This window comes from Marmota flaviventris, chromosome 5 (genome assembly GCF_047511675.1).
Source record: "Marmota flaviventris isolate mMarFla1 chromosome 5, mMarFla1.hap1, whole genome shotgun sequence".
In the NCBI taxonomy this organism is placed as follows: Eukaryota; Metazoa; Chordata; class Mammalia; order Rodentia; family Sciuridae; genus Marmota; species Marmota flaviventris.
The window spans coordinates 134031204-134044704 of record NC_092502.1 but is presented as its reverse complement, the minus strand read 5'-3'; the positions used below and the strand labels follow the sequence as shown (position 1 = coordinate 134044704).

Below are 13501 nucleotides of genomic sequence, written 5' to 3'. Positions count from 1 at the left end.
TTTTTTCTTTGTGTGTGTGGGTGGGTGGCTGGGTGTAGGGATTGAAACCAGAGCATTACATATGCTAGGCAAATGCTCTAATATTTAGCTACACCCTCGCCCTCTACCCTGAAATTTTTAATATTTGCTTCTTTTTAGTCAACTGATTACAAGAATAGCTGTTAGTCTGGAACATCAATATCCTTACTGCTCCATATTTGCAATTTGTCCTCCTTGGGGAACAGGAAATTTTCAAATTGCATAGACACATTTGAATTTTCTAGTATCCCTTGAACCTGATGACCCTTTTCAATGTGAAACTGTCAATGCTTTTGCAGATGCTACATAAAGGTCTCTCCAAACTGGAATAGACACTGATGTATTATTGCTAAGATGTGATCCCAAATGTTAAATTTTAATCAACATTAAAACCAAGTTATGAGTATTCCAGATTGCATAACTCTAATAGAATAATTGACATTTTAGACACCTAGATACATAGAGTACAATCTATGTATAATCTATAAATTAGAATGTGTTTAATTTAAAAATTAAGTTGTTAATGTGCTTGTCATTACATTGTGCTTATTATGTTTTGGAAGTCATCATGGTAAACATTGCTGTTATCATTTACATATTCCTTCCTGAAACACATACAATGCACACCTATACAGTTTCCTGAAAAGAATTTTGTCCTCAAATGGGTATAATCAATTTTATTGTATTTTCAAAAATTTTGTGTTTGAATAGATTGAATAGATAATTTTTAACTTGTTGGTGGATGGTTGTTCTTCCATTGATGCACAGAATATCCAGGGAAGAGGTATTTTGGAATTTTTCTATTTCTTGGCAATAGCCATGAGATCATTGTCAAAGTGAAAACATCTGCATTAAGCATCTATATAATTTACTAAATGTGATTTAAACAACAAATATTCTTTTCCTACTTGGCCATTGTTTCTCTTATAAAATTTAAAATTTATCTTTAAAATTAAATAAAAAGCTAGATAGCCTTAAATTATATACAGCTATTTAAAATATACATAATCACGTACTTCCCTGTAGTTTGAAAAATGCATTTTTAAAAGCTTCTATTTATATAATTAACCCTATGAATTCCTTTGGTTGGCCATATGGGTTCCACATTGTGAATGTTTTTAAGGATATATGTGTAGCATAAGCAAAATTTCAAGGCCATTTAAATGAATGTAGAGGAAAAAATGGTAATAAAATGTAGTTATCTCTTTTGAAGAATGAAATCAATTTTTATTTGGTAAAATTAATTATATTTTGAGTTGATTCTGTGACACAACCAGGAAATAAAGCTATATTTTTCCAAGGGAATGTATTTTTCACACCAATTCAAATACATCAACTATTCAAACCAGTTTTAATATTATTTATTTAATGTTCTCACATGTCATTAGAAACTAGTTTTTAGTTAATGATAAAATGTAGTAAGAGAAAATACAGTGTCTGAATTATTAAATTGAGAAAGCTTAAAATAAAGTGAGGTTATGTTTAACTTACAAATTCACAGTTAAATTAAGTTCCATAGAGTCACATCATATATATATATATATATATATATATATATATATATATATATATATATATATATATATATAACCTTACTTCTAAATTAAGCGAGTAAATAAACAATTTATTTGATAAAATACATATTTGAGTCAGCTTTTATTCAGCTGTGACTAAAAGATTCAAGCAGAACAATTGTCGAGAGGGAAAATTTTATTTGAGGGCTCATTGTTTCAGTGGTTTTAGTCCATATAAGGCTAGTTCCACTCCTCAGGGCTTGAGGTGAGGCAGAACATTATGGCAGAAGAGTGTGTTAGAGGAAAGCAGCGCACATGATGATCAAGAAGCAGAAAAAGGAAGTCTCCACTTGCCAGATTTCAATACATACCCCAAACCACACCCAAATTCCCATCCCATTCATCCACACCCTACCATGACCATTACCACTCAGTTGATCCCTATGAAGGGATTAATTAACTAATTGGGTTACGGCGTTTACATCTCAATCATTTCTCCTCTGAACTTCCTTTCATTGTCTCACACCTATCCTTTTGGGGGAAACCTCACACCCAACCAAAACAAGTCATTCTTAAAAATCTCTATAAAATATGCTGTATAATAAATTGATATGTTCTGCATTTGAAAGTGATCATGGGCTGCTAATGCCCTGGTCATTGATAGTGCAGGGAGAGGAATGGCTGGAAGACATTATCCCCATGTTTGGAGGGTCTACCTATCCCTTCCAAACCCTGTAGCTTTCCCACATTCTGATTAAGAAAAAAACAAAATAAAATAAAATAAATTGATATACTGTTCTTAGGAAATCTTATATTTATTTTCTTCCTATACTAGAATACTTTTATTTTTTAGATAATAATTATTTAAGAAGTTGTTTTGATTTTAGAATCATATTGCACTAACTGTTCTTCAAGGTTAGAGTTGACTGAGATATATGAAATACAAACAAAAGTCAGATTTGATTCTACAACAGAGAAAACTTCAAGTGACCATTTTATCTGTTTTATTTATTCTTTCGAAAATACAAAATTTTCATGACTTTAAATCATGTATTCCTTCTTCCCCTCCTCCTGACATTCATTCATTCTTTATTTCTCTTGTTTTGTTTTGAGTGACTTTCATTGCATCTTTGCTAAGTTAAATATATATACAAATGAGAACTCATTACATAGTGCATTGTATTATTCTATTTATAAATCTCATAATTGCATATATATATAAATAAAATAAGGATATTGTATACATTACCAATCAGTACCAAGAGGGTATTTATTTAACACAGTTTATTTTAAGTAGGATTTTATAAATATTTAAAATTTTTGCATTATTTCATAATATATTCTTTTATGTATAAAGATGGATTAGATAAAAATACCCTTAGTACAATTAAGTTCACAATTGAGATTTTGTTTCTAAATAAAATACATTATATATGTTTTGTTGAAAAAGTTTTCTGTGGAGAAACATTTTATAGTGAGTCTGCATAATGTGTACTGATTGTTTCACACTCCTTCATACCTTCTATGTGATATAAAATACATTCTTCACGCATCACTGTTATTTCATTTTGAAAAAATATCTCATTACTTCTATGATTTGTCTTTGTAACTTAAAATAACATAAATAACATCATGGTGACATTTAAATGAGTCAATAATTTTTTTTTAGATAATAAAAAGGGTCTTGTTTTTTTATCAGATGTTGAGCAATATGTAAGTTCAGGAATGTAGAAGATACATTCTAAAGATGGCTACAGTCAATCCCTTCCCATTATGTATTCACCTTTAATTTTAACCATTAAAAATAAATCTGTTTGTCCTTCTCTTAAATGCAGGCTACACTTGTTACTTCTTGTTTTCATCAAAACACAATGATAAAGATATGGTACATGCCTCAGCTCTGTCCATATAAGGCTAAGAGGCTTGGCAGATTCTACATTAACTTTGGGGAAATCCATTATTCATTGTGTAGGAAATCTCACATTCCCAACACTGCAATGTTTTAGGAAGCCTTGTCAGTACATAATCAAAGCTTAGAGAACCATTAATTTATCATAATTGTATTATTTGGTAGTTGTGCAGATGTACCTATCATGTTGGTTAGCAAGACTGCTTCTCTGGAGCCTTGGAAGAAGAGACTTCTAGATTAATTAGAGTTGTTGGAAGCATTATTTCCCTTCCAACTGTATCTGTGTGGTTCCTACAGATAACTAGTGGAATCTTTTTCATGTTTCTGGTCTCTACTTTAACATCTGGGAAATGAAATCTATGCTATCTTCATGCATGAATACACTACAATGACTGCTGTATGATTGTATGTTTATATATACACACACACACACACACACACATATATATATATATATATATATATATATATATATATATATTTATATAAAATTATGATACACTGAGGAGGGAAAGGAGAGAGTAATGGGGAGTGAGATGTTCAAATTATGCCTGTGCACATATGAATATGGCATAATGAATCCTGCTATTATGCATAATTATAATACACCAATACAAAATTTTAAAAGGAAGTCATGTGATTATGATGTGATTATATTAGAATTATTTGGATTATTCAAAACAATTTTCCTAATGTAATGACATTTGCAAAGTCCTATGTGTGATGTTACAGACTCAGAGAAGTGTAACAATAGTGGGTGAATGGCAGAGGACCCATGTTTCTGCGTGTGGCAGCCACAGAGCCCTGGGCTTGTCTATCATCTTGGTGATTGGATGAAGATTACTTTACCCTTGCTGGATTGGCCTTGCTCTGTGATTCAGTTTTCCTCATAAGCCACCCAGTCTGCCATTGGCACTACCCACGTGGTGAACATAGTGAGTAGGGCTTTTAATATTTATTGTTTCTCATTTTCTTCTCCCTTTCTTCATTGGTAGCCATCATGATGTCATCATAAAATCATCACAGTTACCAACCTCAGTGTGTGTAGTGTATATTAAGAACAGTGGGCTTTGCAGGGGAGCCCATAATCTATAGAAATCATATGTAGTTGAAAAGCAATCAAATATTAGCTATCTCAGGGGCTGCATTAGATATTTATAAATAATCTGGATATTATGTATTAGATTCAGAATTTAATATCAAGTATATTTGAGCAAAAAAAAAACAACAAGGTTTTCCTCTTACACTTTACAAAGCAGTTTTTGTTTGAATTATAATAAAATAGTCGTAAGTGCTATGATTCTAAAAACTGTTATCTTTATGCATATGCTAGATTGTATTTATGTAATGTACTTGGTGAATATTGTAGCTTAATAGATTTAAATTGGAAGATGAACCACACATCAACACTGACCACATGAAAAAAAAATGTATACAGAACTACTCTAAAAAAAAAATCCCAGTTTTTTACATATAATCTTCCATGTGAGAATCATAGACTGACTATCTGGTTGTCAATATTCTTTACATTATGGCACCCTGAATTTAGTAATTTGTTTGCAGGTTTGCCTTCATTATTGTGCAAGGAAGTCTTTAAAGTTAGAAATTGAACATTTAAAATTTGGACTTGAACACTCTAAACAGTGTATTCATTTTGCTTAACTAAATACCTGCAATTCATAAGGCATTTGATCATTCAACAAATATTTCAGAAAGTAAACATTGTTCATGGCTCTTCATTAGGCATTGAAATTTCCTGCATCAAACCTGTAGTCTTCTCCTTCAATTAACCTAAACTGTCATGGGCAAACACCCTTACAATGGATTTTTGAAGTAAAAGGGCATGATTGTCACAGCAATAAAAAAACTGATTTTTTTATGCAAGAAGGAACAGTGATATCTATAATCATGAGTTAGGTACTGGGTTTTCCTGATTTAAAGCTTTTCAAAGACTTTTAAGTTCTCACGAAAAAAGAAAATATCCATTACATTCATTCACTGATGCATTATACATTTATCAAACCTTGTAACACCTGTTGTAGCCCCAAAAAACATTCTTAAAAAAGAAATAATGTTAATAAACAGTTTCATACTTCCATAAGATTATGGTTTGCTAGCCATAAAATATAGAAGTAAGCAAATGTTTGAATAACAAGAAAATAAACACACTTTGAAAAAATTAATTCTATTTAAATATTATTAATACATTAAATACGTATACAGGTAGTAAAAACATATACATACACACACACACATAATAAATTGTTAAGTCTTTCAAGGGAAATAAAATGTTGATAGGTAAGATAGTAAGACAGTTGTTGGGTTAATGAGCTATCAGTGTGACACTCTGGATTGAAAAACAGAAGGTTTCCCTGAGAAAGTGCATTTAAGCCAAGATGTGATCCCAACATTCATTCTAGAACTGTATTCCATGACATAGTTCTTGTAACCAATGCAAAATTCCTTGTCAGTGAACAGACTTGCAATATGCCAACAGTATATAAACATCAAGTTTGTTTAGGAAGGCAGTGACCACAGAGGAGAGTCGCCTGACATGAAGTCAGAAATTTTGATTACGTGTTTATGTATTTGTTCATCTGATATGGGAGCTTTGTGTGAGCAAGGATTTAAGTTTCTTCACCCACTGTTTTCTATAGTTACAACATGATAGAGGCATGCATATTCTAAATAGTACACAAACATTTTTGATTAACTGATGAATGAATTTTTGTTTGGAAAACTATAAAGATATTAAAAAATATATAGAATTTTAATGTCAATTTATGGTTTTGGATATTGTTGGGTTTCTGTTTCCTAATATACAAAATAAATCTCATTAAACTCTTGCTGAAAGTAAACAAAATTTCACAGGAAAAATAATGATAAACATCAGCAAGTTGCTAAAGTCATGAAGGGATTGTATGCATTATTGTAAATATAAAAAAAATTGTGGACTTTGGGAAAAAGGTAACATGATAATGAGATGAATTTTCATAAAAGGAAGCTCATTACCATTTATTCATTGAAATAGCTTGTTAGTTCAATTATTTATTTTTATCAATAGATAATTGCCACATTTATGAATGATCACACAGCTCCAATAAACAAAACTATGAATTGTCTAAAAATATTTCTGAATTTTACATTATTTCAAAAAGTGTTATATATTTATTTTAAAGATTATTATTAGTAACACATGGGGATGAAACTATTCTAAGATTATTGTTTTGGGGATTTAACAATTTCTTTTATTACATCAAATAAAACAACTTCAGAAAATCAATTATTAAAGTTATTTGAGGCATTGTGATTTTTAAAATTATATGGATGTTATTGAATTAAATGTTTTAAAAGTACTTTCAAAATTTACTAATACCTTCTATTAACACTGAAAATTAATTCTTATGAATAAGTATTTTATTTTAATACTATCTTTTGATGCTTTCCACTTGTGCTATCTCATTTTAATTATAATCTTAACTCTGCCAAAGTAAACCTGTAGGAGCACAGGTTCAGAGGATTTTAGTATCATTCATTTTTTTTTTAACACCAAATCTTTCTTACTTTTGGTTTCAAAAATACAATTAGACTATTATATAATAGTATATATTTTCTCATTACATTTTGCTTTCAAAATGTCTCTTTATTGTGTTATAAATGTCAAATGTTATATTTATCTTCATGTTTAGGATCATACATCAGATAGAATTCAAGAACACTAACGACGTCTAGTGACATTTAAAAGATATAACCAGTGTATTTTCAGAAACTATCAAAAGACCAATATGATCATATTGGATGCTGTATTTCATAAAATAAAATCTTGGCTATGAGTTTTTTGAATAGTACTAAGATGTAGATAATATTGAAGGTACTTGACAAAAAGATATTTATATAATCTTCAATATATATAAAATTATTTTAAAAAATTATAAACCAATTCAATTTACTCAACAATTTGCATAGAAAATGTATATATAAACACGATTTTTAAATGGAATCAATGATAAAATAAATATCATTACTAAAAAGTATATGAAAAGTGTGATTAATGTGGAACCAAAAATATATAGTACCTATTGTTTTCCATGCTTTGAAAGTGCAATAAAAAAACAATCAAATGAAAACAAAATCACCCCTCTTACACACAGGAAAGTCCCAAACAGATTAACTTTATTTGAATTTATGAAAATTTAAGGCACTTGTATTCAATCATTAATAAACACATTTACTTATTATTTTCAATTAGTATTTTCAAACTATATTCTGTATTTAAATGCCTCTTATATTTAACTTTTTATTCATATTAGGATGTTCACAAAACTTAACTAATATTTTAATGTAAAATTTAAACCTTTGATCATCATTTATAGTTATTTTTTATTAAGCTGATAATAATTCTTGCAGAATTCTTTTCATAAAACCAGGTAAATCATTGCTTAATATATTTTGTCCAACAGATTCTCAGAGCACTGATTTGAAAGAGGGAGGGTCAATATGAATCAAATAATTCAACTTTAGGATTTGATCTAGAAAATGAAGTCAAATCCTTGTCCGAAAATTCTTTCCATTATTCTTCAGTGTTCCAATGCTTGATTAGCTCCTGAGGGCGAGTCACACAAACACTACCTGAATTCCCACAAATGCATATTGCTATTGTATATTTGAACATCTACAGAAATACCTGGGGTACCAGGTATTTCTCAAAGTAGCAGAATTAGGTAGAATGGCAGAAACTTTGGAAATACAACAAATGTCACAGAAAGAAATCATTTCTTATCAGATAAATAATGATATGGATTGTGCAGTCCGTCTTCTGAGCAAAGGGCTGATTTTGTTACATAATTCTCATCTGAGGTTTTGTTAAATTGAGGGACTGTTTTGTTTGCCACCTTCTCCATGCTCTGGATGTTAATCTTACCCTCATTCACACAATCCATAGTAAGTTTTCGGAAACAAGATGACTAATACTAAAGACTATGAAGGGAAGATTTCCCTCAAATCTGACTCTTGATGAATTTGGGCATGAGTAACAAGTGCCATCCATAGTCCAAACTTTCCTGACTTATGTAGAATATATGCGCTAAGAGATTTATGATTTAAATGTGCAGAAAAAGGCTATTACTATTATGAATTCCTTTAAGACAGGATACTTTGAATTCCAAGTCTGCCATATTCTTGGCTTTCAACTCTTGGAAAATACCTAACTGCTCTAAACAAGTTGTTTCATCTTTAACTTCATGCTTCCTCTCTGAAGAGCAATTTTAATCATTTAGGATTGTTTCCAAGTAGAATTTAATATTTGTATTATAAAGAAAATTCATTTACCCCAAATGATGAACTAGCTATGTGATTTTTTTAAAGTGCTTTCAGTATACTGTAATATCTGAACTATCTTGTTAGAGTGTTTAAGGTTTTGCAGTATGTTGCTATGGATCAGGTTACATTATGCTTTTCTTATCCTTTATTTCCAGTTACTGTATCATGTTCTTCCAGCATTAGAATCAAGGGAGTATTAGTAGCAAAAAAGTGTTATATTCAAGGGCTTGTTTTCAAGTCCTGGGGGATAATGCAGGTAGAATGGTTAGTAAGAGTCAAGTTTTTCAGGTCACTTGCACATGTTCTTGCCTCGTAATCATCAATAACTTAATAAAATTTTTCTTCTCCTTCTTCATTCATTTTTAATAGTCCCCACCCCAAAGCAAACGACAACAATAAGACAATCCCTTCAAACAAGAAAACAGCTTCCAAAAATCTAGGTTAGTTTTAGAATGTGTTTTTCAAACACTGGCACAACAATTTAGTAAGAAACTCATGCCAGCTAATTCAACCTTTCATCTGAAGATTGACTACTATAAGGACTGCTTCCAGCACCTGTGGCAGATGGTCAGTGGAGGAGAAACTGTCCCAGTCAGCATCTCTCCATTTTTAAATCCCCACATACAAGGCACAGATGGCAGTGGGAGTGACACTCAAAGCAGCAAGGGCTCTGAAAATAGACCTCAGTTGACCAGAGACCTGTTATTAAAGATATGCTTGCCTTGTTTGTAAAAGAGCCAAAATTCAAACTCTATCATGGATAGTCAGAACACAGAGTAAAGAAGAGCATAAAGTCTAAAATGTGCACTGGGAAAAAAAGGTGTTATAGACACAATTATCTTATTAGTGCACAATACCAAGATGTTTTAATAGTTTAATTTTTTAATCTCTATTGTAACATGTAGAAAATTTACCATGAGTAATATAAAGAAATGCTGATTCTTAAGTATCTCCTCCCTTCTTTGAATCTGGTTTCAAGAATCCTTGCAGGTAAAAGGGAAATAGAAGTTTTTTCTATATTACCCACCTCCAAACTTCTTTTTTATCAATTGGAGATCACACAGAATGGAGTAATTATGTAACCATGTTGTATTTATTCTGCCAACAATTGTTAGAATTGGCTACTGACATTTAAAATCTAGGAAATGTCTACATAATATGCATTTCTGGTAACTGTATTCCATTTGGCATTTACCTGCTTGCTGGCTGGCTGTGACCCTAGTGGAGGTGCATTCCTTCTGCAGTTTGCGTGATATTAGACCCTTTCTGTTGTCCTACACCTGGGCTGCATCACTCATGAATGTCACCTGCTTGGACTCTAGTAGAATTCATCTGAAACACAGGACTCTCCAACCTTGACATGTTTCAGATCATCTGGAATGTTTTGAAACAGATTGCTCTGCCAGACCCTGTTTCGCATGCACACATTTCATTTGGGGGCTCAAATACTTGGATTTCTAAAAAGGTACTAGCTTTTCTTCTTTCTTTCCCGCTCTCTGTTTCTATTGCATATCTCCAAAATTAGATGATGACATTTTTAGTTGTTTTTTTCTTAATCCCAAATAAGTACAGCTTAATTATTTATCCATATAGCAAAAGGAGCAATATCCTAGGCTCTGGAGCCACAGAGGTTATAACAGAATTCTGGCATCTCTGTTAAAAGTTGTACTGTCTTGGGGATGAAATGGTCCCATCTAATATCATTGTTGTCAAAGTCACACAAGTAGTTGTAGTAAAGTCCTTAGAACCATGCTGTTGTATAGTCAGCATAATAGAAATATATGTATTGATATAGATATTTCATTAATACATACACATCACAATATATTTTAAGAGCATATTACTGTTTTGTAATTCAAATATATAACACTTTATTTAACTGATTGTCTATATACTGCTGTATATTTTATTGCTATATTAAAGAAGCAAGTCAACATGATTAGTCCTTTATGACTTATAAAGTCAAAGATGTTTGCACAATTGTTCTATGATTTTCTTTGATAAGTCTTGAAAGAAATAAATATATTTTTTCATAGTATTTATTGGGTTGAACCCAAAACCTCACACAGTATAAGTAAGTGTTCTACCACTGAGATATACCACCAGCATTTTTAAAAATAATTTTACTTTGAGATGAGTTGTTGCTATATTACACAAGTAGGACTTGACTTTGCAGTCCTCCTTCCCTCAGCCTCATGATTAGCAGAGATTACAGGCATGCACAAAAAGTGAGTATGTATACTATAATTGCACTCACTGCACTATATAAAAAAAGTTTGTATCCCAACAAAATAAGTAAATGAAATTATTTGTATATTTAGAAGTGTATTAGTAATCTTTCTGTCAATGTGACCAAAATACATGATAAAAACAATGGAGAGAAGAGAAAGTTTATTTCAGTTCACACTTTGACAGATTTACATTACGAGTGGCTGAATTTATTGCTCTGGGCCCAAAGTGAGGCAGAGCATAGTGGTGGAAAGGCATGATAGAGGAACTCTGCTGGACTCATGGCAGCCAGGAGGCAAAAAAGAAAGAGGTGGAAGAGGATACAGGGAAGAACAACCATTACAGGGCATACCCCAAGTCACCCACCTCCTCCATTCATGTCCCACCTGCTATAGTTCTCACCCATCTATAAGTTTAAACTAGGATGGACTAAATGCATTACATCTCTCACAAATTCAATAATTTCCTGTATGAATATTCTTTCATTAATCTAAGAACATTTGGGGCATTGCATATCCAAACCATAATAAGGCAACATAGTTGAGTATTTTAAAGGGCATTTTGTTTGATTTTTCTATTCAGTTTCACAATATGTGATAAATATAAGAACTAAATCCAAACACCATTTAATAAATATTATAAGCTCTCTGTATAATACTATACAGATAAACATGCATATATATTTTTTACAAAGATATTTTATAGAGTAAATAGTGCTATAACAAATAGTCCATAGGATAATAGTTTCAGTATCTTAAAAGGGAATTTGAGGGCTGGGTTTGTAGTTCAGTGGTAGAGTGCTTACCTAGTATATGTGAGGCATTGGGTTCAATTAACAGCACCAAATAAAAATAAATTAAATAAATGTTCATCGACAACTAAAAAAAAAAATTAAAAAGGGAACTTGATACGGTCTGTATTTTAAAAGATAGATAAAAATAGTGAACAATACACACATACACACATAATTGGTAAAATAGAGTAAAAAGGCATTTAACTATGTGACTATTTTTAAATATATTCATATCAGTTGTAAGAAAACAAATTAATTAATAATATTACTAGAGCTTAGTAAGATCTATACATTAGCAAAATGAATGATGATTCCCAAAACACAAGCAAGTAACAATGTATAAGAAAAAGAAAATGTATCATTAAAAATATGAGAAAAAGTTTCATGTATTTCAGAGGAAAAAGAGCTATATCTGATTTATGCAACTAGGAAATACATTAAATTGATAACAATAAATGAATGCCGGTAAGTAGAGAAGTAACATAGTTTGTATGGAACATGAATCATCAGAAACCATTAAACGAAAACAATTTGAAAAAATATGCCCAAAATGGTAAACAGTATGTTCTATAATTATTTTTGTAGAAATATATTTTTTAAAAAATGTCTGAAATATCCAGAGATATTCATAATTTTATGGGAGAAAGATATTATATTTTAAAATCAACCTGATATAATGGTTTCCAAATGATAAAAATTCATGGAAAATAACTGTATTGAAATAATAAATGGAACCTGGAAAATGTAAAAATAAACTTATAATGTTTTAGCTTATATTAAAAATAAAATATAGGCTTAAGGGAAAAGTCTGAATAAAACACAAAAAAAGTGTTAGCAATGGCTATGTTTTGTTAGAGGGACTATTAGTAATGCTCTGCATTTCTGACGTTCTTATTATTGCAGAACAATAAACATGAAAGTTTACAGGTAACAGACGACTTTCTTTTACCATTACACAGTAACTAGTGTTCTACAATAGGAAGCCCCTAGCGGTTTTCTGATTGCTTGTTTTCTCTCCTTGTGAAACAGTAAAAAATAATAAAGAATTGTTGGATTAGAAAAAAGGCATTGAAGGGAAGGAAGCAGGGCTGAGAATAGGAAATACAGTAGAATGAATCTGACATAACTTTCCTATGTTTGTATTTGAATACACAACCAGTAAAACCTCACATCATGTACAACCACAAGAATAGGATCCTAAATTAGAATAAGTTGTATTGCATGTATGCATAATATTCAAAATGCACTTTACTATCATGTACATCTAAAAAGAAAAAAAAGAAAAAAGGAAGAAAAATAATTGCTAGACTTATGTTATATGATGTAAACTAGGTATGTCATTTATTTGTAAGTTCTTGTGTTGTTTAACTTTATATGTGTGCTACTTTTGTTTCTTCACATAAACACTAAACTCTTTAACCTGAGATAAAAGGAGGTTAAGGATTTTTTCCACATCCACCCATGGGACAAATATGGTAGGGTTTGAAGGATAGGTTAAATCAGAATAAATATGGTGAAACATTATTGGGTTAGGATTTCATTTTTCATCACTTATATATAGATAGATAGACAGATAGCTAGCTATCTCCAATGTAAACTAATTCTCCAAATCTATGGCAAGTGTTAGAATTGTGCTTTTATATATATTTTCTTCTAACAACTTTGCAAGGTAATTATTATTTTACCATGTAAAAAGGAATAGAGTCTTCACAGGTTAAA

At 30.8% G+C, this 13501-nt stretch overlaps 1 non-coding gene across 1 annotated transcript; it reads left to right on the top strand.

Annotated features, from left to right (window-relative positions):
* The first annotated feature begins 2146 nt into the window (after positions 1–2146).
* On the top strand, positions 2147–2280 carry LOC114108515 (small nucleolar RNA SNORA71). Its single transcript, XR_003585488.1, has one exon. It is a non-coding gene; the product is annotated as a small nucleolar RNA SNORA71 (small nucleolar RNA).
* The last annotated feature ends 11221 nt before the right edge of the window (positions 2281–13501 follow it).